The sequence below is a fragment of the Saccopteryx leptura genome, chromosome 6 (assembly GCF_036850995.1).
Source record: "Saccopteryx leptura isolate mSacLep1 chromosome 6, mSacLep1_pri_phased_curated, whole genome shotgun sequence".
In the NCBI taxonomy this organism is placed as follows: Eukaryota; Metazoa; Chordata; class Mammalia; order Chiroptera; family Emballonuridae; genus Saccopteryx; species Saccopteryx leptura.
The window spans coordinates 116,194,500-116,221,843 of record NC_089508.1 but is presented as its reverse complement, the minus strand read 5'-3'; positions in this window follow the sequence as shown (position 1 = coordinate 116,221,843).

Genomic DNA, 27,344 nt, shown 5'->3' with positions numbered 1-27,344 from the left:
AGACTCACCAAGAAAAAAAGACAAAAAAAAATAAAATTAGAAATGAGAGTGGAGAAGTAACAACTGACAAAGCAGAAATACAAAAAATTGTAAGAAAATACTATGAAAAACTGTACACCAAAAAATTAGACAACCTAGGTGAAATGGACAAATTTCTTGAAACATATAATCTTTCAAAAATCAATCTAGAAGAATCAGAAAACCTAAACAGATCAATTACAACAAATGAGATCGAAACAGTATCAAAAAACTCCCAACAATCAAAAGGTCTGGTCCAGATGGCCTCACAGGTGAATTCTACCAAATATTCAGAGAATAACTACTATCCTTGTCAAGCTATTTTTAAAAACTCAAGAGAAAGGAAAACTTCCAAGCTCCTTTTATGAGGTGAGCATAATCCTCATTCCAAAACCAGCAAAGACAACACGAAGAAATAAAACTATAGGCCGATATCATTGATTGATAAATTTAGAGCTAAAATTCTCAGCAAAATATTAGCCAACCAGATCCAGCAATACATGAAAAAAATCATACACCAGGATCAAGTGGGATTTATTCTAGGGAAGCCAGGCTGGTACAATATTTGCAAATCAATCAATGTGATTCATCGCATAAACAAAAGGAGAAGAAAAACCACATGATAACATCAATAGATGCAGAAAAAGCATTTGATAAAATCCAGCACCCATTTATGATCAAAACTCTCAGCAAACTGGGAATACAGGGAACATACCTCAACATGATAAAGGCCATCTATGACAAACCCACAGCCAATATCATACTCAATGGACAAAAATTAAAAGTAATCCCCTAAGATAAGAAAGAAGGCAGGGGTGCCCCCTTTCACCACTCTTATTCAACATAGTTCTGGAAGTCCTAGCCACAGCAATCAGACAAGAAGAAGAAATAAAAGGCATCCAAATTGAAAAAGAAGAATTAAAACTATCATTATTTGTTGATGATATGATACTGTACATAGAAAACCCTAAAGTCTCAGTCAAAAAACTACTGGACCTGATAAATGAATTCAGCATGGTGGCAGGATATAAAATTAATACTCAGAAATCAGAGGCATTTTTATAAACCAACAATGAACTGTCTAAAAGAAAAATTAAAAAAACAATTCCCTACACTATTGCAACAAAATAAATAAAGTACCTAGAACTAAATTTAACCAAGGAGGTTAAAGACTTGTACTAAAAAAACTATAAAACTTTGATCAAAGAAATCAAGAAAGATACAAACAAGTGGAAGCATATACCGTGCTCATGGATAGGAAAAATAAACATCATTAAAATGTCTATATTACCCAAAGCAATTTATAAATTCAATGCAATTTCTATTGAAATACCAATGACATACTTCAAAGGTATAGAACAAATACTCCAAAAATTTATATGGGACCAAAAAAGAATACAAATAACCTCAGCAATCTTGAAAAAAAAAAAAGAATAAAGTGGGAGGTATCACACTTTCTGATTCAAGTTATACTACAAGGTCATTGTACTCAGAACAGCCTGGTACTGGCCTAAGAACAGGCATATATAGATCAAGGGAACAGAACAGAAAACTCAGAAATAAATCCACACCTTTATGGATAATTGATATTTGACAAAGGAGGTAAGAGCATACAATGGAGTAAAGACAGTCTCTTTAACAAATGGTGTTGGGAAATTTGAACAGCTAGCTGCAAAAAAAAATAAAACTAGACCACCAATTTACACCATTCAGACTTAAATGTAAGTCGTGAAACCATAAGCATATTAGAAGAAAACATGGGCAGTAAGCTTTCCAACATCTCTCAAAGCAATATATTTGCTGATTTATCACCATGGGCAAATGTAATTAAGGACAGGATGAACAAATGGGATTCTAAGAAACTAAAAAGTTTTTGCACAGCTATAGACAATATGAACAAAATAAAAAGACAAACCACATAATGGAAGAACATATTCAACAATACATCTAATGAGGTTAATAACCAAAATTTATAAAGAACTTGTAAAACTCAACACCAGGAAGATAAACAATCTAATCAAAAAATGGGGGAAAGAAATGAATAAACACTTCTCCAAAGAGGACATACAGATGGCCAATAGGCAGATGAAAAATGTTCAACATCACTAGTCATTAGAGAAATGCAAATTAAAACCAAAATGAGATACCACCTCCCACCTGTCAGAATGTCGCTCATTAACAAAACAACACATAATAAGTTCTGGTGAGAATGTGAAGAAAAGGGAACCCTCCCACACTGCTGGTGGGAATGCAGAATGGTGCAGCCACTGTGGAAAACAATATGGAGATTCCTCAAAAAATTAAAAATGGAACTGCCTTTTGACCCAGCCAACCCACTTTTAGGAATATATCCCAAGAAAACCACATCAATGATTTAAAAAAAGAAATGCACCCCCATGTTTATGGCAGCATTGTTCACAATAGTGAAGGTCTGGAAACAACAGCACAAGTGTCCTTCAGTGGATGAGTGGATTAAAAAGCTATGGTACATATATACAATGGAATACTATGGGGCCATGAAAAAGAAGAAAATCTTACCTTTTTTGACCACATGGATAGACCTGGAACCTATTATGTTAAGTGAAATAAGCCAGGCAGAGAAAGAAAAATATCATATGACCTCACTCATATGAGGAATCCAATGAACAGTGAGAACTGAGAAATGGAATAGAGCAGAGGTGGGATCAATGGGTCCAGAGGGAAAGCAGACAGAGGGAAAGGGGATGATAGGAAAGGATCAGAAAAGGGAAAAAATTGGTGAAATTATACACACAAACACAATGTTATAGAGAGCAGAAAACCTAATCCTGGAGGGAATGGTGGAGGGCATTGTGTGGAGGAGGTAAGGGAGATGTTGTGGGAAACATGGGGAAGGGGGAGATGCATTCGGGGGGACACTAGGATCTGTGTAAACACAATAAGTTAAAATTTAAAAATATATCTAATGACTCAAAAAAAGAAAGAAAATTTGCTAAGAAAGTTGAGAAGAATAAGCCGGAGGTAAAAGGACAACTGGCAGTGATGTGAAGAGAGTGTTTTCAGAAGAGGAAACTGCCCAATGGTTTTCAATGTGGTCATAGAGTAAATGAGATAGAAACTGAGATAAATCCATTTGAGAGCTCTGGTTTTTTCCATTCCTTATAAGGGCACCAGTCCTATTGGATTAAAGCCCACCCTTACGAGCTCATTTAGCCTTAATTATTTTCTTAAAGCCCTATCTCTAAATAAAGCCACGTTGGGGGTTAAAGCTTTAACATGAAATTTAGAGGACAGAACTGAGTCCATAATATGAGCTTAATGGGAATTTCTAGTTCTTCAACTCCTTTACTTTCTCCCAGTCCATCAGCCTCCTTTTGTCTTTTTTTCTTACTCAGCCAGTTTAAAGTCTGCAGTTTTCCATTTCAATAACAGTCCCATGTCTACAATTTCAATTGCCATGTCAACATTTCCATGTAAAGGCTTCAATTCACTATGTGCTCAGCCTGTGTGCAGGTCTCAAGGTTCCACTCCTCAGACCCTTTCCAGTGCTCCTACCCTCAGTGAGTCACACCACCATGCATTTCCTAGTGAAAGCCAGAAACCCAGAATCTCTATTAACAACTCCCTGTCCCTCAACTTCATGTTCAAACTCTATGGTCTTATCTCCTAAGCATCTTTGTCTTACAATATTGGTCTTAATTCCTAAGTGCCTCTCAAATCTGCCTTCTCTCAGCTACTCTTTTGGTTCCAGGTGCCATCATCTTTCATCATCATAACCAGTGATTAAATTCAAACAATTTAATAACTGGTTCTCTGCCCTAAAGACTGTTTTAAGTCCAAAAAAAAAATACACCAAAAGTTAGTTTATTATTTCATGCATTTAATACTTAAATAAGAAGATAAAAGAGGTCCACAAAACTAGATATGTTATGAGTTTTAAAATATTAATGAAGAAATATTAAATAATACCTGACAAAAACAATAAAACTGTTATTTAAGATATTTCCATATTGCTTCTTGATTGGTGTCCTCACTTGCAATTTTTTCACCTATGACGGAATGAACTTTACTATGGGTGCTTAGAATGCACTGTTGAGCAGATGAACTTTAGAAATGAGTAAGGAATGTAAATTTGTCATTTGCACATTGGGCAGCTGCCCAGGCATCCACCTTAGAAAGAATCCTGATTACAAGTGCCAGTTTAACAACTGATTCGGTTCTACCAAACCAGTGAAAAACAGCTGAATCCCACCACTGATCACAACATAATAGCCTATTCAATAATCTCTCCACATTCACTAAATTTAAACTCAATGCAGTTGTTTCTCAACACCACATATAGTGTGATTTTTCCAAAACACAAAATTAATCATTTGCCCACGCTTTCTCTCTTCCTCCAGCCACTTCAATAGTTTTTTCTGTTTCCAGAATCCATAACATAGCTTCCTTTTTTTTTTTTTTTTTTTTTTTTTTTTTTTCATTTTTCTGAAGCTGGAAACAGGGAGAGACAGTCTGACAGACTCCCGCATGCGCCCGACCGGGATCCACCCGGCACGCCCACCAGGGGCGCTGCTCTGCCCACCAGGGGGCGATGCTCTGCCCATCCTGGGCGTCGCCATGTTGCGACCAGAGCCACTCTAGCGCCTGGGGCAGAGGCCACAGAGCCATCCCCAGCGCCCGGGCCATTTTTGCTCCAATGGAGCCTTGGCTGCGGGAGGGGAAGAGAGAGACAGAGAGGAAAGCACGGCGGAGGGGTGGAGAAGCAAATGGGCGCTTCTCCTGTGTGCCCTGGCCGGGAATCGAACCCGGGTCCTCCGCACGCTAGGCCGACGCATAACATAGCTTCTGAGGCCTTATGTGTTTAAGCTCATACACATCTCTCCACTCACCTCTCCTAAATGTGCTCCACTTTGTATTCCAGTCACACTCACAGCTCTTTAAATACACCACATTTGTTTCCATTATAAAACCTTTGCACATGCAAAAAAAAAAATCTTCCTTTCAATCATAAGCCTCTTTCCCTCCTCTTTTCTCTAATTAATCCTACCCACTTTGGGATCTCAGCTCAAGCACCACTTTCTCAGTAAACCTTGCAGACCCAGTCTAGGTCTTTGCTGTTGCTCTCATAAAAATGTGTATCTTCACATATAAGCTTTATCTCAGTCTGCAATTACTCTTTATGTGTGATTGTGTGATTGATGTCTTCTTTCCTACAAAGTAAAAGTTCCATTTATTCAACACTATTAGCTCCTTGACAACAGGGACTATGTATACATATTTTTTATCACCCTTGATTTCTTTTGCTTAGCATAGTATGTGGCACATAGGATGCCCTCAATAAGTATTTGTTGAATAAATAAAAGCTATAGCCTTTCTAAATAAAACTGCTTTTTCTATAACCACTGAGAAAGAGGCAAGTAGCCATGTGTTATACCATTATGCCAGCATACCACCTCCCATAGCTAATTAGACAAGAAAAAGAATATCTTTAATAATTACCTTTTACTATGTAGCAAACTACCCTAAAATATAGTAGCTTACAACAGTAACCATTTATTTCTCTCATGATTAATTTGGGGAGCAATTTGTGCTGCAATAAACTGGCTAGTCTGAGTCAGGATTGGTTGATCTTGGTTGGACTCACTCATGCATTTGTAGTCAGCTGCTTGGTAGCTAGTTGCTGGCCATTTCTCTTCACTTTGTGTCTAAAACTCCAGCAGCCTAGGCATATTCATATGGCAGTTTTCCAAAAGCAGTAGAGGAAATACTCAAGCCCTCTAGAGAACCAAGCATACAATTGTACATTACTTCTGCTCCATTCCACCAGCCAAAGCAAGTCACAAATCCAGCCCAGGTTAAAGAGAAAGAAACAGATTTTTTTTTTTTTCATTTTTCTGAAGCTGGAAACAGGGAGAGACAGTCAGACAGACTCCCGCATGCGCCGGACCAGGATCCACCCGGCACGCCCACCATGGGGCGACGCTCTGCCCACCAGGGGGCGATGCTCTGCCCATCCTGGGCGTCGCCATGTTGCGACCAGAGCCACTCTAGCGCCTGGGGCAGAGGCCACAGAGCCATCCCCAGCGCCCGGGCCATCTTTGCTCCAATGGAGCCTTGGCTGCGGGAGGGGAAGAGAGAGACAGAGGAAAGCGCGGCGGAGGGGTGGAGAAGCAAATGGGCGCTTCTCCTGTGTGCCCTGGCCGGGAATCAAACCCGGGTCCTCCACACGCTAGGCCGACGCTCTACCGCTGAGCCAACCGGCCAGGGCGAGAAAGAAACAGATTTTATCATGTGATGGGAGGAGTCACAAAATTGGAAGCATGGGGTTACAAGGAACTGTGGCCCTTTTTGCAATCTACCATACCATTTATTGGCTAGCCAGTGACTTACAGCATAATATGGAATACAAAGGTGAGCTAGGAAAATAATCTTTACTCTCTGGAATCTGAATGCAGAAACACAGGAGATTGAGCAATGAAATTTGAAGCTTAAAAGAGTCAGACAGAGTAACTACAATGGGCCTTATTAGCCCAGCTAAAATTATAAAGGAACTATAACTCTAAATAATAAAGTTAGTAGAGAAAGAGTGGCTCAAATACCATTCTCATGGTGCAGAGTGATGCAGCGATGCCAGTGGAGACTCTGAGAAAGACTTTAAGACAGATGAAAAAAGAAGCTGAAAACTAGAGCAACCTAGCCATTCAATCCCACTTCTAATCCATATGTACCCTTACAATAGGCACTAGTTTTATTCAGGCTGAACTCTTTGCAACCAAAAGTCTAACCTAGTCATTTATGAGAAATGTGTGCAATTTCTTCTTTTTCTTTTTTTTTCTAAATAGAACTATGCCACCCACTCAACTACATTTCCAAAAAAATTTTGTTTTTTTGATGGCATGAATGAATTTTGTGACTGTAAACAGCAAAAATTTGAGAAAAGAGACTTAAAATAGCACTGTACAATAAATGTATATGCAAGTGAACAAACAAGGTTAATTTTCATAGAAAAAAATTCTGTAAATTCCTAGGTTCATATTCAACTTTCACTCTTCTTTAAATCCATCTTGCTATTCTCCAATGTTTTTCACTTGAAAACCACTAATACAAAACAATATGGACTTCATTACAAGACATAAACATTGCAATCTGCATGAAGAAAATCATATTACAAGCTAAATATTACTCATTTGTATTTGATTTCAAGTTACAGTCCACTAAATTCTAAGTACTTTTTTTCCAGCCAAAGCTATATTGCATTTCAACTCTCTTGTTAGAAAGTGATGCTAGGAATTGACAAGATAATAGGATGGAGAAAGTTTTCACATCTCATTTACAGCAGATGGGAGAAGGGTCAGTTTCCTGGGTAATGAAGCATTGTCTGGTTGCCCCTAAAATATTCCAAACACTACCCAGTTCTCAGAGGCTTAGAAAGCATCTGCATTATCAATATCCTTCAGAGCACTATTCTAGCACTTCAAAAAAAAAAGGTTATAATAAATGATCTGAGAATTAGGAGACACAAAACGCAAACCTTAAATTTTGATTTAAAAAAAATCTACAATCTTCTTTGTAAGAGAAACATGCTTGCAATTCATAGAAACAGCTATTAATTTATATGTAACACTGTATCTTTTTGCCTACTTTCTTCCTTCTCAAACTAATGTGTCTTGAAAGCTCCCCTTGAAAACACAGAGGAAAATAAAAGTGCATGGTTTCTGCCCCACCCCAACCAGTTCCAATTATACTCTCATGTCTCTATTCTTCAATCTGTAGATACTTTACCTCCACAGTGCATGATCCTGTGAGTTATGTGTTTGCTGCCTCTGAGAATGCAGGAAATATAATGTTGAGGATTAATAAAAAAGAATGTAGTCCTGATATTTATGCTTTAATTTCAACATCAAATAGCTGTTGTTAGTCCTCATGCTTAGTTCAGGTAAGCCCCCATAGAGTGACTGCCCATTTTTTTTTAATTTTTATTAATTTTAATGGGGTGACATCAATAAATCAGGGTACATATGTTCAAAGAAAACATGTCCAAGTTATCTTGTCATTCAATTATGTTGCATACCCATTACCCAAAGTTAGATTGTCCTCAGTAACCTTCTATCTAGTTTTCTTTGTGCACATTTCCCTCCACCTCCCCCTCTCCCTCCCTCTTTCTTCCCCCTCAGTAACAACACACTCTTGTCCATGTCTCTTAGTCTCCTTTTTATGTCCCACCTGTGTATGGAATCATGCAGTTCTTAGTTTTTTCTGATTTACTTATTTCATCATATAATGTTATTAAGATCCAACCATTTTGTTGTGAATAATCCAATGTCATCATTTCTTATGGCTGAGTCTATTCCATAGTCTATATGTGCCACATCTTCTTTATTCAGTCATCTACTGAAGGGCTTTTTAGTTGATTTCATGTCTTGGCCACTATGAACAATGTTGCAATGAACATGGGGCTGCATGTGTCTTTACGTATCAATGTTTCTGAGTTTTTGGGGTATATTCGCAGTAGAGGGATTGCTGGCTCATAAAGTAGTTCTATTTTCAGATTTTTGAGGAAACACCATACTTTCTTCCATAATGGTTGTACTACTTTACATTCCCACCAACAGTGAATGAGGGTTCCTTTTTCTCCACAGCCTCTCCAACATTTGCTATTACCTGTCTTGTTGATTGTAGCTAATCTAACAGGTGTGAGGTGGTATCTCATTGCAGTTTTGATTTGCATTTCTCTAATAACTAATGAAGATGTGCATCTTTTCATATATCTGTTGGCCATTTGTATTTCTTCCTGGGAGAAGTGTCTGTTCATGTCTTCTTCCCATTTTTTTTATTGGATTGTTTGTTTGTTTGTTGTTGAGTTTTATGAGTTCTTTGTATATTTTGGATATTAGGCCCTTATCTGAGCAGTTGTTTGAAAATATCATTTCCCATTTATTTGGCTGTCTGTTTATTTTGTTTTCAGTTTCTCTTGCTGAGCAAAAACTTCTTAGTCTGATGTAGTCCCATTCATTTATCTTTGCCTTCATTGATCCTGCCTTTGGTTTCAAATTCATAAAATGCTCTTTAAAACCAAGGTCCATTAGTTCAATATTTATGTCTTCTTCTATGTACTTTATTGTTTCAGGTCTTATATTTAGGTCTTTGATCGATTTTGAATTAATTATAGTACAAGGGTACAAGCTGTAGTCGAGTATCATTCTTTTGCATGTGGCTTTCCAGTTTTCCCAGCACCATTTGTTGAAGAGGCTTTCTTTTCTCCATTGTGTGTTGTTGGTCCCTTTATCAAAAATTATTTGACCATATATATGTGGTTTTATTTCTGCATTTTCTATTCTGTTCCACTGGTCTCAGTGTCTATTTTTCTGCCAATAACAAGGTGTTTTGACTGTTGCTGCTCTATAATATAGTTTGAAGTCAGGTATTGTAATGCCCCCAGCTTCATTCTTTTTGTTAGAATTGTTTTGGCTATTCAGGGTTTTTTAAAGTTCCATATAAATCTGATAATATTTTGTTTCATTTCTTTAAAAAGTGTCATTGGAATTTAATTAAAAATTGCATTAGCCCTGGCCGGTTGGCTCAGCGGTAGAGCGTCGGCCTAGCGTGCGGAGGACCCGGGTTCGATTCCCGGCCAGGGCACATAGGAGAAGCGCCCATTTGCTTCTCCACCCCTCCGCCGCACTTTCCTCTCTGTCTCTCTCTTCCCCTCCCGCAGCCAAGGCTCCATTGGAGCAAAGATGGCCCGGGCGCTGGGCATGGCTCTGTGGCCTCTGCCTCAGGCGCTAGAGTGGCTCTGGTCGCAATATGGCGACGCCCAGGATGGGCAGAGCATCGCCCCCTGGGGGGGGGCAGAGCACCGCCCCTGGTGGGCGTGCCGGGTGGATCCCGGTCGGGCGCATGCGGGAGTCTGTCTGACTGTCTCTCCCTGTTTCCAGCTTCAGAAAAATGAAAAAAAAAAAAAAAAAAAAATTGCATTAAATTTGTATATTGGTTTGGGTAATATGGCCATTTTGATTATATTTATTCTTCCTATCCAAGAACAAGGAATATTTTTTCATCTCATTGTATCTTTTTTGATTTCCCTTAAAAATGTTTTGTAGTTTTCATTATATAGGTCCTTTATATTTTTTGTTATGTTTATTCCTAGGTATTTTAATTTTTTTGTTGCAATCATGAAGGGGATTATTTTTTTTAGTTCGTTTTCTAATGTTTCATTGTTGGCATATAGAAAGGCTATGGACTTTTGTATGTTAATTTTGTATCCTGCAACCTTACTGTATTGGCTTATTGTTTCTAGTAATCTTTTTGTGGAGTCTTTGGGATTTTTGATGTATAAGATCATATCATCTGCAAAAAGTGATACCTTTACTTCTTTTTTTCTGATATGGATGCCTTTTATTTCTTTCTCTTGTCTGATTGCTCTAGCTAAAACTTGGAGCATCACGTTAAATAAGAGTGGAGAGAGTAGACAACCCTGTTTGTTCCTGATTTAAGGGGAAAAGCCTTCAGTTTTATGCCATTTAATATGATGTTAGCTGATGATTGATGGCCTTTATCATGTTGAGATATTATCATTCTATACCCATTTTGTTGAGTATCTTAAACATAAAGCTGTGTTGTATTTTTCGAATGTCTTTTCTGCATCTATTGATAAGATTGTGTGGTTTTGCTCTTTGTTTTGTTGATATGGTGTATTATGTTAACTGTTTTACATATGTTGAACCATCCTTGAGATTCTGGGATGAATCCCACTTGATCATGATAAATTATTTTTTTAATATGTTGTTGTATTCGATTTGCTAGTATTTTGTTTAGTATTTTAGCATCTGTATTCATTAGAGATATTGATCTGTAGTTTTCTTTTTCTGTGCCATCCTTGCCAGGTTTCGGTATGAGGGTTATTTTGGCCTCATAAAATGTGTTTGGAAGTATTGTTTCTTCTTCAGTTTTTTGGAAGACTTTGAGTAGAATAGGAACCTAGTCTTCTTTGACTGTTTGATAGAATTCGCTAGTATAACCGTCTGGGCCTGGACTTTTAATTTGGGGGAGGTTTTTAATAGTTTTTTCTATTTCTTTTCTACTAATTGGTGTGTTTAGGCTTTCTCTTTCTTCTTGACTCAGTCTAGGAAGGTTGTATTGTTCTAGGAATTTGTCCATTTCTTCTAGATTGTTGAATTTAGTGGCATAAAGTTTTTCATAGTATACTACAATAATTCTTTGTATATCTATGATGTTGTGGTGATTTCTCCTCTTTCATTTTGGATTTTGTTTATATGAGTCCTTTCTCTTTTTCCTTGGTGAGTCTTGCCAAGGGTTTGTCAATTTTGCTGATCTTTTCAAAAAAACAGCTCCTTGTTCTATTAATTTTTCTATACTTTTTCTGTTCTCTATTTCATTTATTTCTGCTCTGATTTTTATTATCTCTTTTCTTTGGCTGGTTTTGGGTTGTCTTTGTTCTTCTTTTTCTAGTTCCTTAAGGAGTGAAATTAAGTGGTTTACTTGGGCTCTCTCTTGTTTGTTCATATATGCCTGAAGTGATATAAACTTCCCTCTTATTACTGCTTTTGATGAATCCCAGAGATTCTGATATATCGTATTGTCATTTTCATTTGTCTGTATAGATCTTTTGATATCTGCACTTATTTCTTCTTTCACCCATTCATTTTTTAAAAGTATGTTGTTTAGTTTCCCATTTTTGTGGGGTTTTTTTTCCTCTTTTTTGCAGTTGAATTCTAGTTTCAAGGCTTTATGATCAGGAAATATGCTTGGTACAATTTTGATCTTTTGAATTTGCTGATGTTATTTTTGTGCCCCAACATATGGTCAATTCTTAAGAATGTTCCATGTACATTACAGAAAAATGTATACTCTGTTGCTTTGGGATGAAATGTCCTGTAGATGTCTATCATATCCAGGTGTTCTAGTGTTTTGTTTAAGGCCAATATGTCTTTATTGATTTTCTGTTTGTATGACTGATCTAGAGCCATCAGCGGTGTATTGAGTTCTCCAAGTATGATTGTATTTTTGTCAGTTTTTGTTTTAAGGTCAATAAGTAGCTGTCTTATATATTTTGGTGCTCCTTGGTTTGGTGCATATATATTAAGAATTGTTAAGTCTTCTTGATTCAGTGTCTCCTTATACATTATGAAATCACCATTTTTGTCTCTGAGTACTTTTGCTGTCTTGTAGTCAGCATTATTAGATATGAGTATTACTACTAATGCTTTTTTTTTTGGATGTTATTTGCTTGGGGACTATTGTTTTCCAGTCTTTCACTTTGAATTTGTTTTTATCCTTGTTGCTTAGATGTGTTTCTTGTAGGCAGCATACAGTTGGATTTTCTTTTTTAATCCATTCTGCTACTCTGTGTCTTTTTGGTGGTTACTTTAATCCATTTACATTTACTGTAATTGTTGACACTTGTGAGTTTTTTATTGCCATTTTATCAATTGATTTCTGTTAGTTTGGTATCTTGTTTGATTCTTCTCTTTTGTTTTTCTATCATTTGTTTTTGTTTGGTTGTATTCCATATCTCTTTATTCTGTTGCTATCTTTTTTTTTAATAAATAAATTTTTATTTTAATGGGGTGACATCAATAAATCAGGGTACATACATTCAAAGAAAACATTTCCAGGTTATCTTGTCATCTAGTTCTGTTGCATACCCATCACCCGAAGAGAGATCATCCTCCGCCATCCTCCATCCAGTTCTCTCTGTACCCCTCACCCTCCCCCTCTCCCTCCTTCCCTCCCCCCACCCCCTGTAACCATCACACTCCTGTCCATGCCTCTTAGTCTTGCTTTTATGTCCCACCAATGTATGGAATCCTGCAGTTCCTGATTTTTTTCTGATTCGCTTATTTCACCCCGCACAATGCTACCAAGACTCCAACATTCTGCTGTAAGTGATCTGATGTCATCATTTCTCCTAGCTGAATAGTATACCATGGTGTATATGTGCCCCATCTTCTTCATCCAGTCCTTTATTTTTTTTTTACAGTGATTAAAAGCCTTTAAGCAAACTCTTGGCCAATACAGCAAGAATCCATAAAAGAGTAGTGTCCTTAACATGTTCACCAAGTCCAATTTGGCCCATCACCATGCCAAATCCCTGAAAAATGCAACCCAACCAGAGTTCAGTTTGTTAGAAGCTGTCACAGGGAGCAGGAGTCCAGGAAAGTTCCCCACAGGAAAAGTCCGCATGGCACTGGAATTGTTGTCACCATTCTATACTTTGAAGCTCATGTCCAAGTCCCAATGACAGCTGCTTCTAGCTGGTAATGATTCAGGTAGACTGGAAAAAGCCGATTGCAGCATGCGTGGATATGGAGCTTCTGTTGTCCTCTGCCTGGAGAGTTGAGACCAGGTTGCTTTTTCCTGGAGCTCTGTGACTGTGGCCTGGTAAAGAGAACCTTGGGATACACTAAGCTGTGTGGCAAAGGTAAATTCATAATACAAGTTGGCAAAAGGAGGAAAGAGAGCTCTAAATTAGGAGTAGGTCCCAGCCTGAAATATGAGTGGGACATTGAGGTAGCAGGAATAAAGGAAACACTATATATTAAGCAAAGCAGCAGAAAATAGGACTATCAACACCCACAACAGAGATCTTTGAGGGAAGAATAGAAAATCTGAATATTCACGCAAAACATAGTTAAGTGGCCCTTGTGCGAATGAGATCAGTTTACCTGCTTCTTGGAAGAAATGCCCTAGGCTCGTCCACAGTGTTGTAGATGGGGCTGACGGCCCTGGGCACCTTCAGCCTTCAGTGGCAAACCCCAGCTTTCTGGGCAAGGTTAGGTCATAGGTGGCTGGAGCAGGGCTGGAAGAGACTGAACCCTCTGTAGAGGAGCGAGGGGGAAGCCCACATTCCAGTGTCCCTGTTTCCTCACAGCAGAGGCGTGTAAGCCTGGCAGGCTTTAGCTCAATGACCTTCCTTTCCACTATTGAAGCAGGACCCAGATGGCATCCTATGAGACCCCTTTGGGGCGTTGGAGCCTTTAAGGGTCTATCCTAAAAGCTGGTAGTTCCCCTGATTTCTATTGGGCTTTTTCTGCCTCTAGGTATCTTAAAAGCCATTCTCAGAAGATCTCGTTGAGGGGTTTGAGGATCCCCATCCGCCTATATAAATCTTTTCCATATATCTGGAGCTATATGGAAAAAAGACAGAACAGTGTTATTAGCTAGATCTAATAAAGAAGGTAGTAGTTTGCAGGCGAAAAAGATTTGGTGTCTCCTGTTCATCAGCATTCAAAAGAAATGTAATTTTTTTTTTAAGTAAAAAGCATGATATGGTAGACCCGTCGGAGTCATTGGCCTGGTGTGCAGAATTCCCAGTTTTGATTCCTGGCCAGAGCACACAGGAAAAGCGCCCATCTACCTCTCCACTCCTCCCCCTCTCCTTCCTCTTCGTCTCTCTCCTCCCGCCTGCAGCCAAGGCTCCACCGGAGCAAAGCCACCCTGGGCACTAAGGATGGCCCCATGGCCTCCGCCCCAGTCGCTAGAATGGCTCCGGTTGTAACAGAGCAACACCCCTGATGGGCAGAGCATTCCCCCCTGGTAGGCATGCCAGGTGGATCCCAGTCAGGTGCATGCAGGATTCTGTCTGAATGCCTCCCCATCCCCATCCTCATAAAAATACAAAAAATAAATAAATAAAAGAAAAAATACTAAAAAAAAAAAAACAAAAAGAAAGAAAGAAAAAAAAATGGGCACATTCCCTTGTGCTAAAGCTCCAGGGAGCATGGAGTGAGCTTGAGTATGTCCTATGAAACATGGAGCTCTATGTAGACAAATAAGTCTTTGAAAAAGGAGGAACTGCTGAAATAGTTTATCAGCATTTGTCCCTAAGACAGCAGTCTTTATAATGGGAACACCATACGTAGATATTTGCTGTCTGTCTATAGATTAAGGGGGGATAATGGCAAATGCTGAAAAGCCATGATCTTTGTGCCCCTCCCCTCCTCCAAGCCCCTCCCTCTCCTCCCCCCACCCTGTAACCCCAACACTGTTGTTCATGTTTCTGAGTCTCATCTTTATGTCCCACCTATGTATGAAAACATATAGTTCTTAGTTTTTTCTGATTTACTTCTTTCACTCAGTATAATGTTATCAAGGCCCATCCATGTTGTTGTAAAAGATCCTATGTCATCATTTCTTATGGCTGAGTAGTATTCCATAGTATATATATACCAAAGCTTTTTAATCCACTCGTCCTCTGATGGACTCTTGGGCTGTTTCCAGATCTTTGCTATTGTTAACAATGCTGCCATAAACATGGGGGTGCATTTCTTCTCTTCAAACACTGCTATGGTGTTCTTGGGGTATATTCCTAAAAGTGGTATAGCTGGGTCAAAAGGCAGTTCAATTTTTAATTTCTTGAGGAATCTCCATACTGTATTCCACAGTGGCTGCACCAGTCTGCATTCCCACCAGCAGTGCAGGAGGGTTCCCTTTTCTCCACATCCTCGCCAGCACTTATTCTGTGTTGTTTTATTGATGAGCGCCATTCTGACTGGTGTGAGGTGATATCTCATTGTGGCTTTAATTTGCATTTCTCTAATCATTAGTGATGTTGAACATTTTTTCATATGCCTGTTGGCCATCTGTGTGACCTCTTTGGAGAAGTGTCTATTCATTTCTTTTGCCCATTTTTGGATTGGATTGTTTGTCTTCCTGGTATTAAGTTTTACAAGTTCTTTATAAATTTTGGTTATTAACCCCTTATCAGATGCAATGTCAAATATATTCTCCCATTGTGTAGTTTGTCTTTTTATTCTGTTCTTATTGTCTTTAGCTGTGCAGAAGCTTTTTAGTTTAATAAAATCCCATTTATTTATCCTGTCTTTTATTTCACTTGCCTGTGGAGACAAATCAGCAAATATATTGCTGTGAGAGATGTCAGAGAACTTACTGCCTATGTTTTCTTCTAAGATGCTTATGGTTTCACGGCTTACATTCAAGTCCTTTATCCATTTTGAGTTTATTTTTGTGAGTGGTGTAAGTTGGTGGTCTAGTTTCATTTTTTTGCAGGTAGCTGTCCAGTTTTCCCAACACCATTTGTTGAAGAGGCTGTCTTTACTCCATTGTATTTTCTTACCTCCTTTGTCAAATATCAGTTGTCCATAGAGGTGTGGGTTTATTTCTGAGTTCTCTGTTCTGTTCCATTGATTTATATGTATGTTCTTATGCCAGTACCATGCTGTTTTGAGTACAATGGCCTTAAATTATAACTTGATATCTGGAAGTGTGATACCTCCTGCTTTTTTCTTCCTTTTCAGGATTGCTGAGGCTATTCGTGTTCTTTTTTGGTTCCATATAAATTTTTGAAATATGTGTTCTATGTCTTTGAAGTAAGTCATTGGTATTTTAATCGGTATTGCATTGAATTTATAAATTGCTTTGGGTAATACAGACATTTTAATGATGTTTATTCTTCCTAACCATGAGCACGGTATATGCCTCCACTTATTCGTATCTGCCCTGATTTCTTTTATCAATGTTTTATAATTTTCCGAGTACAATTCTTTAATCTCCTTGGTTAGATTTATTCCTAGGTATTTTATTTTTTTGGTTGCAATGGTAAAGGGTATTGATTTCCTGATTTCTCTTTCTGACAGTTCATTATTAGTGTATAAAAATGCCTCTGATTTCTGAGTATTGATTTTATATCCTGCCACCTTGCCAAATTCATTTATCAGGTCTAGTAGTTTTTTGACTGAGAATTTAGGGTTTCCTATATACAATATTATGTCATCTGAAAACAATGATAGTTTTACTTCTTCTTTTCCAATTTGGATGCCTTTTTTTTTTTTCTTGTCTGATAGCTGTGGCTAGGACTTCCAGAACTATGTTGAATAAGAATGGTGAAAGGAGGCACCCCTGCCTTTTCCCGATCTTAAGGGATTGCTTTTAATTTTTGCCCATTGAGTATGACGTTGGCTGTGGGTTTGTCATAGATGGCCTTTATCATGTTGAGGTATGTTCCCTGTATTCCCACTTTGCTGAGAGTTTTGATCATGAATGGGAGCTGGACTTTATCAAATGCTTTTTCTGCATCTATTGAAATTATCATGTGGTTTTTCTCCTTTCTTTTGTTTATGTGATGAATCACATTGATTGATTTGCGAATATTGTACGAGCCTTGCCTCCTAAGAATAAATCCTACTTCATCATGGTGTATGATTTTTTTCCATATATTGCTGGATCCAGTTTGCTAATATTTTGTTGAGGATTTTTGCATCTAAGTTCATCAGGAATATTGGCCTATAATTTTCTTTTTTTGTGTTGTCTTTGCCTGGTTTTGGAATCAGAATTATGCTCGCCTCATAAAAGGAGTTTGGAAGTCTTCCTTCCTCTTGAATTTTTTGAAATAGCTTGAGAAGGATAGGAGTTAGTTCTTCTTTGAACATTTGGTAGAATTCATTTGTGAAGCCATCAGGCCCAGGACTTTTCTTTTTTGGGAGTTTTTTTATAGCTGTTTCAATCTCATTTGTTGTAATTGGTCGGTTTAGGTTTTCTGATTCTTCCAGATTGATTTTTGGAAGATTATATAATTCAAGGAATTTGTCCATTTCATCTAGATTGTCTAGTTTTTTGGCATACAGTTCTTCATAGTATTTTCTTACAATATTTTGTATTTCTGTTGTGTCAGTTGTTATTTCTCCACTCTCATTTTAATTTTATTTATTTGAGTCCTCTCTCTTTTTTTCTTGGTGAGTCTTGTTAAAGGTTCATCTATCTTGTTTACCTTTTCAAAGAACCAGCTCCTGGTTTCATTGATCCTCTGTATTGTTTCTTTAGCCTCTATGTCATTTATTTCTGCTCTGATCTTTATTATTTCCTTCCTTCTACTAGCTCTGGGCTTTACTTGCTGTTCTTTTCCTAGTTCTTTTAGATGCAGGGTTAAGTTGTTTATTTGAGCTTTTTCTAGCTTCTTGAGGTATGCCTGTAATGCTATAAACTTCCCTCTCAGGACTGCTTTTGCTGTGTCCCATAAATTTTGAGTTGATGTATGCTCATTATCGTTTGTTTCTAAAAATTTTTTAATTTCTTCTTTGATCTCAATGTTAACCTATTCATTGTTTAATAACGTGCTATTTAGTTTCCAAGTGTTTGAATGTTTTTCAATTTTTCTATTGTGGTTGATTTCTAGTTTAATGCCATTGTGATCAGAGAAAGTGCTCAATATGATTTCAATCTTCTTAAATTTGTTGAGACCGCTTTTGTGCCCTAACATGTGGTCTATTCTAGAGAATGTACAATGAGCGCTTGAAAAGAATGTATATTCTGCTGTTTTAGGGTGAAAGGTTCTGAAGATATCTATTAAATCGAGTTGATCTAATATGTCCTTTAAGTCTGCTGTTTCTTTGTTGATTTTCTTCCTTGAGGATCTATCTAATGATGTTAATGGGGTATTGAAATCCCCTACTATTATAGTATTGCTGTTGATCTCACCCTTTAAGTCCATCAAAGTCTGCTTTATATATTTAGGTGCTCCTATATTAGGTGCGTAGATATTTATAATGGTTATATCTTCCTTTTGGATTGCTCCCTTTATCATTATGTAGTGACCTTCTTTATCTCTAACTATGGTCTTTGTTTTAAAGTCCATTTTGTCTGATATAAGTATTGCTACCCCAGCTTTTTTTTCATTTCCATTTGCGTGAAATATTTTTTTCCATTCTTTTATCTTCAGCCTGTGTGCATCTTTTGATTTAAGGTGTGTCTCTTGTAGACAGCATATGTATGGGTCCTGTTTTCTTATCCACGCAGCTACCCTATGTCTCTTGATCGGATCATTTAATCCATTAACATTTAAGGTTATTACTGATATGTAATTGTTTATTGCCATTTTTTTTTCTTTAAAACTGTTTTTCTCTTTTGCTATATTTTTTTTCCTTTGATCTGTTTACAACAGGTCCCTTAGCATTTCTTGCAGCCTTGGTTTGGTTGCAGTGAATTCCTTGAGGTTTTTTTTGTCTGTAAAGCTTTTTATTTCTCCTTCAATTTAAATGATAGCCTTGCTGGATAAAGTAGTCTTGGTTGTAGGTTCTTGTTCTGCATTACTTTGAATATTTCTTGCCATTCCCTTCTGGCCTCAAGTGTTTCTGTTGAGAAGTCAGAAGTCATCCTTATGGGGGCTCCTTTGTAGGTGATAGTCTTTTTTTCTCTAGCAGCTTTTAATATTTTCTCTTTATCATTTAGCTTTGGTAATTTAATTATGATGTGTCTTGGTGTTGGTTTCTTTGGGTTTCTCCTTAATGGAGTTCTCTGCTTCCTGAACATGTGAAATGTTTTCCTGCCTTAATTGGGGGAAGTTTTCCGCTATAATATGTTTGAACAAAGTCTCTATCCCTTGTTCTTTCTCTTCTTCTTCAGGAACCCCTATGATGCAGATGTTATTTTTCTTCATGTTGTCACAGAGCTCTGTTTGAGTTTCCTCAGACTTTTTGAGTCTCTTTTCTTTTTTCGGCTCTGCTTCTGTGCCTTTATTTATTGTGTCCTCTAACTGACTGATTCCATTCTCTGCTTCATCCATCCTGCTTTTAATTCCTTCCATTGTATTCTTTATTTCAGATATTGTATTTGTCATTTCTGTCTGATTCTTTTTTATTATTTCAATGTCGTCTTTTATATTTGTTAACTCTTTATTTAGGTTTTCGTAGTGGCCATCTATGGTTGTTCTAATATTTTTGAGCATCCTAACAATCGTTATTTTAAACTCTGCATCTGGTAATTTGATTATATCTAATTCACTTAGGTCCTTTTCTGGGGATTTCTCTTGGTTTATTTGTGTTGTATTTCTCTGCCTCTGCATTTTCTCTTCATGGGAGTGGCTGTGATCACGTGCTCGGGTGCACAAGGGTTGGTGGCCTTGGCCTTTGCCCCGCCCCTGTGTGTGACGTTATGCTCGGTCCTGAGGGCACTGGCGAGCACCTTTGCTCAGCTGCGGGTCTCCACCTGTTTCTGAGCTTTCGCCCTGCCTTTGCAGGATGATCCCACTCAAGGAACAGCTGCTAGCCTTGGCTCTACCGCCGGGCAGGGCTGCGTGCCCAAGCTCAGCTCCGTAGCAGAACTCCGCCTCTTCTGGGCTTTTGGCTTCACCCCCACGGGAGGAGCTGGCTACCAAGTCAGACCACAAGCCTGGGTTGCACGGGCAGGGCAGGGCTGTGCTCCTCTGCCCTTGCTCTGGGGCTGGTTTCTACCCTTTCCGGGGTTCCCGCCCTTCTCCCGGAGGCTGGATTACGGCCTGCTGGCAGCTGAGCTTGAACACTTTTTCACGCCCCCTTCTCCCCAGCCGGGCAAGATTGAGCTCACACCTGAGCCCAGTGGTGGCCAGCTGGCTTCCGCCCCTGCCAGCAGAACCGCGCTTTTGTCTCCTGCTGCCACTCACTCTCCGATGCGCCCTCAGCTGCGTGGGTGGGGGCGTTGCAGCTTGGACCCTAAGACTCACTACTGTAGACCCAAAAGCTCCCTCCTTCTATGTGAGTCTGCTCTGAATGCTGCGGGGGAGCTTGTTTGGCTGCTCTCCTGCTTCCCTTTGCTGGTATTGCTGTTTCTGGGGGAAATATTCACTTCAGCTTTGGGGAGTGACTCGTCCCAGGGGTTAGGGTGGCTATCTCCCAAAATGTTTCTCCCTATGCCTCCTAGATTGCACTCTCTTCCTGTTACTGTGGTCCTCTCATCTCTCCCCCCGTCCCCAGGAGCCCCAGGTGATTGTTTTTCAGAGAGATGTTCTGCACGGTCCCTTTAAGAAGGATCCTGAGTCTGAGAAATCAGACTCTCTCACAAACAGTATCCTGACTTGTTTCCAGCTAAATACTGTCCTTACGTCTCTTCTGGGTTCTGGGGCTGCAGGCTGGGGCTTTGTTCCTGGGGCTCAGGACCCTTTCCCCTCTGCTAAACTCACTTCCCGCCACGCGAATCTCTTTCTGCTGCCATTCGCTCCGAGGAGCTGGGCAGCCCTCTCCACGTTTCTGCGTTTCCGCTTTTTCTACCAGTCTCTGTGTGGCTTCTTCAGCGTTCCTTGATTGAAGAGTCCTTTTAGTTTAGTCCAAAGTTGGTTTTTCCAGATGATAGTTCATAAAATTAGTTTGTAATGCACTTTGGTTCTGGGAGGTAGATGCTGGTACGTCCGCCAATTCCAGCGCCATCTTTTCTCTCTCCTTGCTATCTTTTTTAAGTCATGTGCTTCTGTGGTGATTTTTTCAAGGGTGGTCCACCCTCTCCCCCTCTTTTTGTTGTTTTTGTTGTCACAGTTTAAATTTGGTTTTACTGTGTTCTTGGTGGAGATTTTACTTGTGGTTTTGTTTTGTTTTGGTCTTTGTATCTGGTTGGAAAACTCTCTTTAGTAATTCCTGGTCTGGGAGTTTTCTGATGATAAATTTCCTCATCTTTTCTGTATCTGTGAATGTTTTTATTTCTCCTTCATATTTGAAGGATAGCTTTGATGGGTATAGTATTCTTGGCTGAAAGTTCTTATCTTTCAGGACTTTAAATATTGGGGTCCACTCTCTTCTAACTTGTAGAGTTTCTGCTGAGAAATTCGATGATAATTTAATAAGCCTTCCTTTATAGGTAATATTCTTCTTTTCCCTGGCTGCCTTGAGAATTTTTTCTTTGCCGTTGGTTTGTGCCAATTTCATTATGATTTGCCTTGGAGTAGGTTTGTTGGGGTTAAGAAAACTCAGTGTTCTGTATGCTTCTTAAATTTGAGGCTTTAGTTCTTTCCACAGGCTTGGGAAGTTCTCATCTATTATTTGTTTGAGTATGTTCTCCATTCCATTTTCTCTCTCTTCTCCCTCTGATATACCTATTATTCTTGTGTTAAGTCTTTTTGATGGAGTCAGACAATTCCTGTAGGGCTTTCTCATTTTTTTTTAATTTTTGAGTCTTCTTTTTCTTCTCTCTGTTGTGCCTCAAGCTGCTTGTCTTCTATGTCACTAATCCTACCTTCTATCTGGCCTGTTCTATTAACGAAGCTTGTTACTTCATTTTTCAATTCATGAATTGAGTTTTTCATCTCTGTTAGATTTGTTTCTATAGTTTTAATTTCCTTGGTAATATACTCTTTGTGTTCATTGAGTTGTTTTCTGAGCTCCCTAAATCGTCTTTCTGTGTTTTCTTGTATATCTCTGACATTTTTAGGATTTCTACTTTAAATTCTCTGTCATTTAGTTCCAAGGTTTCCAATATATAAATTTTTTTCTCCATAGATTTTTCCTCATCTATCTGTGCTACATCTCTATCTTTTGTATCCATGATATTCAATTTTATTTTCCTTAATGGCATCTGAGGGTGGTTTTGTTGATAGTACCAATGAGAATTAATAAAGAAAAAAAGTTAAAAAAATGAAAAAAAAAGAAAATTTATTATTTCTCTTTTCTTCTCCTCTCCTTTTCCCTCCTTCTTGAGAAAAAAAATTGTGAAGAACTGTTAATTATATTGTGCTAAATGGAACAAAAACTAGCTATAACTGAGGGCCTGAGTTGGGTAGAAGTGATAAAGGGGCAAAAAAGTAGGTTCGAACCCACAAAATGCAAAAGAGGAAAAAATTTGGGTCAAGAAAAATATGATTTGCTTGTAAGTGATGGTCAACTAAGAGATATAATGAGAGAGATAAGAGGGAAACAAGAAAAAAAATTTAAAAATTACTATTATTAAGTGGAGCAAAAACTAGACAGAATGGAGAGCCAGGGTTTGGGAGGAATGTTAATGAGTTAAAAAGCAAAGTAAAAAGCACTCAAAGTGCCACAGAGAAAAATTTGAGTCCCAAATAAAATAATTTCTTTGTGATTGAGGATTGAAAGAGAGGAAATGTAAAGGTGAAAAGAAGAAACTAATATAGAGGGAGAAAAAAAGAAAGAGGAAAAAATGAAATGAATAAAGAAAAAGAACAAAAAGAGAGAGAGTTAAGGGTTTTAGAGTGCAACCCTCATAGAGAGAAAGGAAGAAGAAAAGAAAAAAAATGGGAAATGTAACACTTATGGGTAGTGTAGTTCAAGAAGAGGAAAGAATAAGACGGGCAGAGAATAAAATGACCAAAGTGGAAGAAGAAGAAAATAATCAAGAAAAGAAGATGAAAGAAACAAAAAAAAATGAAAAAGGTTATAAAGTCTGTGGATTTTTCTTGATTTTGAGAGGCTATCTTCTTCCTTTTTCTTTCCTCTCCTTCTTACTGGTCGGTGACTCTGTACCCCAGGCTATGTCCCTGTGACATGCTGAGGTAGAGATTTGCAGTTGATAAATCTCTATGGTGATGTCATATATTAGGCTTCAGTCTCATTGGCAGTCGAGGCTCATTAGCATTTGCAGGCTCCGACAATGAGAGACTCCATTTTCCCAGAGCCTCTTTCCTAGTCTTTCCTTCCTAAATTAGCAGCCTGATGATCCAGCTATGGGGTTGCTGCTGCTTCTGCCTGGGGAGTAAGAGGCTCAAAGAGCTGGCAAATCCCCACTCTATCCCCACTCAGCGCAGGGCCCTGGGTAAGGCTCTGTCAGTCAGCCGCCAGCATAATCAGGCAGGGCTGGGAGCCAATTGCTCTCAAGGTGCCTTTCTATGCACTCCTGGCATGTCCAGTATGCCTCAGCACTCTGTGGGACCACTCTCCCCAGGCTTTTTGCACTTTGTAACCTGTTTTGGCTAGGTAGAAGATGCCCTATTCACTGTTTGTAAAACAGGCGGTCTTACAAGATGCCAAATCCCTCTTTTTAATGTATAGCCTTGAATATGAAAGCTCTGCCAATCAGAAGTTGCCCTCACCCCTACATGCATAGCAAGAGGCACTAAAAAATATCATGCCTCTTGTCTTAGGTCACAACTAAAAGAGATCTTGTCAGTTAGACCTGCATAGGTAAGTTGGGAGGTGAGCAGGCTGTGAGTTAAGCTAATTTCAGAGACTGGATCCGCAGATCTGCTCCTGAGTCAGACTGCAAGTTGCTTGTACACCCCTCCTGCCAATGCTTTCATTTTTTTGTTTGTTTGTTTGTTTTTTCCTTCCTGGGTCTGTTAGCTTGAATGGCTGGGTGAGGTGCCCTGCCGCCCAGATTGGTTCAGGCATAGGGAAGTTCACTTTTGCACACTCTCCACGTGCCGCTGTTCAGGGTGCAGTTACCACATTGAGACTCTGGTCACAGCCCATGCAAAGGCCTCTGATTCTGCCCCTCTGTCCAGAACACAGGCGCCCACTCCTGGGGTGCTAGGAGGAACCTCTTGCACACTGTCCATACTTGCCAACCAGGATATCGGGGCTAATGGTGGCCACCACTCACCTGGGATTAGGCGTTCTGCCCGCCAGAGAAATTCAGGTGTAGAGAAGTTCACTTTCGCACACTCCCCTTGTGCCACTGTTCAGGGTTCAGGGACCACACCGAGACTCTGGTCACAGCCCATACAAAGGCCTCTGACACTGCCCCTCTGACCAGTAACACAGGCGCCCACTCCTGGGGTGCTAGGAGGAACCTCTTGCACATCTATCCATACTTGTCAACCAGGATATCGGGGCTAATGGCGGCCTCCACTCGTCCGTCTTTGTCAGGGTCCGGTGTGGGCGTTAGCTCACGTTGGCTTAGCCACCACAGGCACACTCTTTCCTCAACTTGGATGTCTGTGCCGTAGCCTGGCTCGAATGTCTGTGCCACCGCCTGGCTCCCTCCACACCCTTAGCCCTCTATCTCAGTTCCAAGTGAAAGCAGCCCTTGCTTAGGTTAGTGAGGAAGGCAGAGTGTTCCTTTCTCCGTCTTATTTCCTTCAGGGTTGATTATATATTTAGTCAATTCTTCACTCGATCATACCTTAATGTTCAGTGTGAGGGACTTCTAGATGCTCCAAGGATAGATTTTTCTGTCTCTGGTTGAAGAACTTGTTGAAATTTGGGGGAGGTTTATTGGTATTGCTCCTCATGGCATCATTTCTCTGATGTCACTCCTTCCCCCTTTGCCATTTTTAAGGACCGAGGCTTTTGTAGAGCTCCCAGGATTTCTGGTATGACAATGCATATACTACAATGGGCACCTAGATAAGTGACTCCCTTGTCAATATCATCAGCATCTACAAATGTGAAAAGAAAACAGTATCTACATGCAAACATCATTATATTCCAGAGAAAATACCACATGAATTAGCTCAGAAATTTCTTCTCTGCAAAAATTCACACAGGTCCAAAACCTTTTTACCCAGCCTTTTTAAGCCTTTATATCTTATAGCACTAAAAATCAGGAGACTGAATAAATACTATATGAACTAACACTGTGGGTCATGTGTACATGCTTTTCAATTTCTGATTACAACAGCTTGATTTATTTTAGTCCCAGTTTGTTAGCCTAGGCTAGTTTATAGTGACTAATTCATCATTCTTGTCCTCATTGATTCTCAAAGCTAACCCCACTTTCCTGATAGTTTACTTCACACAAGCTCTCAAAAACTTCTCTATTTGTGTATATAATCTTTTGGGTTTCTTTACAGATTTGTGTTCATGACAAAGGAAAGAAAAATTATTTCAAGAGAAACCAAAGTAACATTTGCTCATCCATGACAAGGTAAGTGGAAAGATTCATTTATGCATGCATACCTGTGAGGCCTCGTATACTAAGGTATATAGCATACAAGAAAGACTATTCACTTTTCTCTTTCTTTTTTTGTGTGACAAAGACAGAGAGAGACAGATAGGTACAGGAAGGGAGAGAGATAAGAATCAATTCTTCATTGTGGCACCTTGATTTTTCATTGATTGCTTTCTCATATGTGCCTTGACTCTGGTGCTACAGCAGACCAAGTGACCTCTTGCTCAAGCCAGCGATCTTGGGCTCAAGCTGGTGAGCCTTGCTTAAATCAGATGAGCCCAAGCTCAAGCTGGTGATCTCAGGGTTTCGAACCTGGGTCTTCCATGTCCCAGTCTGATGCTCTATCCACTGCACCACCACCTGGTCAGGCTCTTTACTTTTTAAAAGAAAATTTTAAGTAAACCTGACTTGAATTTAACTCTTTAATTTTATTCCTACTTTACAATATAATGGAAATAGTGGCATTACTATTACTGAAACCACCAACACTGTTATGAAATTTATAACATTTTTATGTTTTTTTCTCATTTTCTAATATTCCCTATTTATTATCACATATTTATTTATTTGCATAAAAATTCTTAAAATAAAAAAACTCATTGCCTGTGTTCTGGCAAAGTAACAAATTGTGGAGTTAGGGACTAAGATCCATCTTCCAACTCCTGGTATTCAAAGTTGTAAGTAAAGAAAGAAAAAAAGTACTTCTGGAGCCTGTTAAGCCAGGAAGAGCCTGGCTGAGCCAGAGAAGAGGCTCTGGGACTAAAAAGGAAAATCTGTGGGATTTTACAGCAACTGGGATGACTGTTTTCACAATATTATTTTCATAATTATCTTGGGACCAGAAGCACTGACCAGCAGGTTCTCCTAGGAAAAAAGTATAACAAATATATTCTTAAGATAGAGAAGAGCAACTTAATGTGCCCCCAGAACACCAGTGGGCTAAGTGTTGTTTATTTTTTGGTTTCACTTGTTGATATACTTGGGTTAAGTTTGAATTTAGTTTGATTTGGTTTGGGCCACAGATTTAATTCCATTATTTTACTTCAAATAATGTGAAAACCACAAAGCAGATTTGCTAACTTCTCTGCTGTTTTCTCTATTTATTTTCTTCTCTCTTACTTACCTATCTCCTCTGCAAGTTTTCAAAATCCATTATAATTATAATTATACCTTACATTTATATGGCATTTAGTATATTAGTGTTCACATGTGTCACATATTCAAATGTAACTTATAATAACCCTATTCAATGCATATTATTGTCACCATTTCATAAATAAATAAAATGAAATTAGATAATGTCAGAGGAACGGCAGTGTAAGAGATACCTTTGGTCTCTGCATTTGAAGTTTCAACCATTTGAACATCTATAGTTAAACAAAGGATTATTTGTTCAATGCACAAACACATCTGAGAGATCTTTGCCTTGAACTATCTGAAGGTGGACCAGTGGGAGCAAACCAGGCAGATGGAAAAGGAGAAAAGCTGAGATAGGAACTCACAGCCTGGAGTTCACGGTGGGGCTCAGCCAAAAAAGGGGAGTAATCAGGTTGCCATTGGCAATACTTCAGCTAGGAGAAGCAAAGGGATACAGTGAGCATTCCTGAAGGAGTGGGAAGTATGAGCTGCAGCTGAGCATAGCAACCTTAGCAGAGATGAAGCACAGAGGGGTGGCCACAGTTGTCTGGCAAATGGCATTCCAGCCAAAGAAACAAAGCAATGGAGCCTGGTCACATTCCCTCTCCTGCTCAAGTTTACCTCTGCTCACCCAAAAGCTAGCAGTGGCT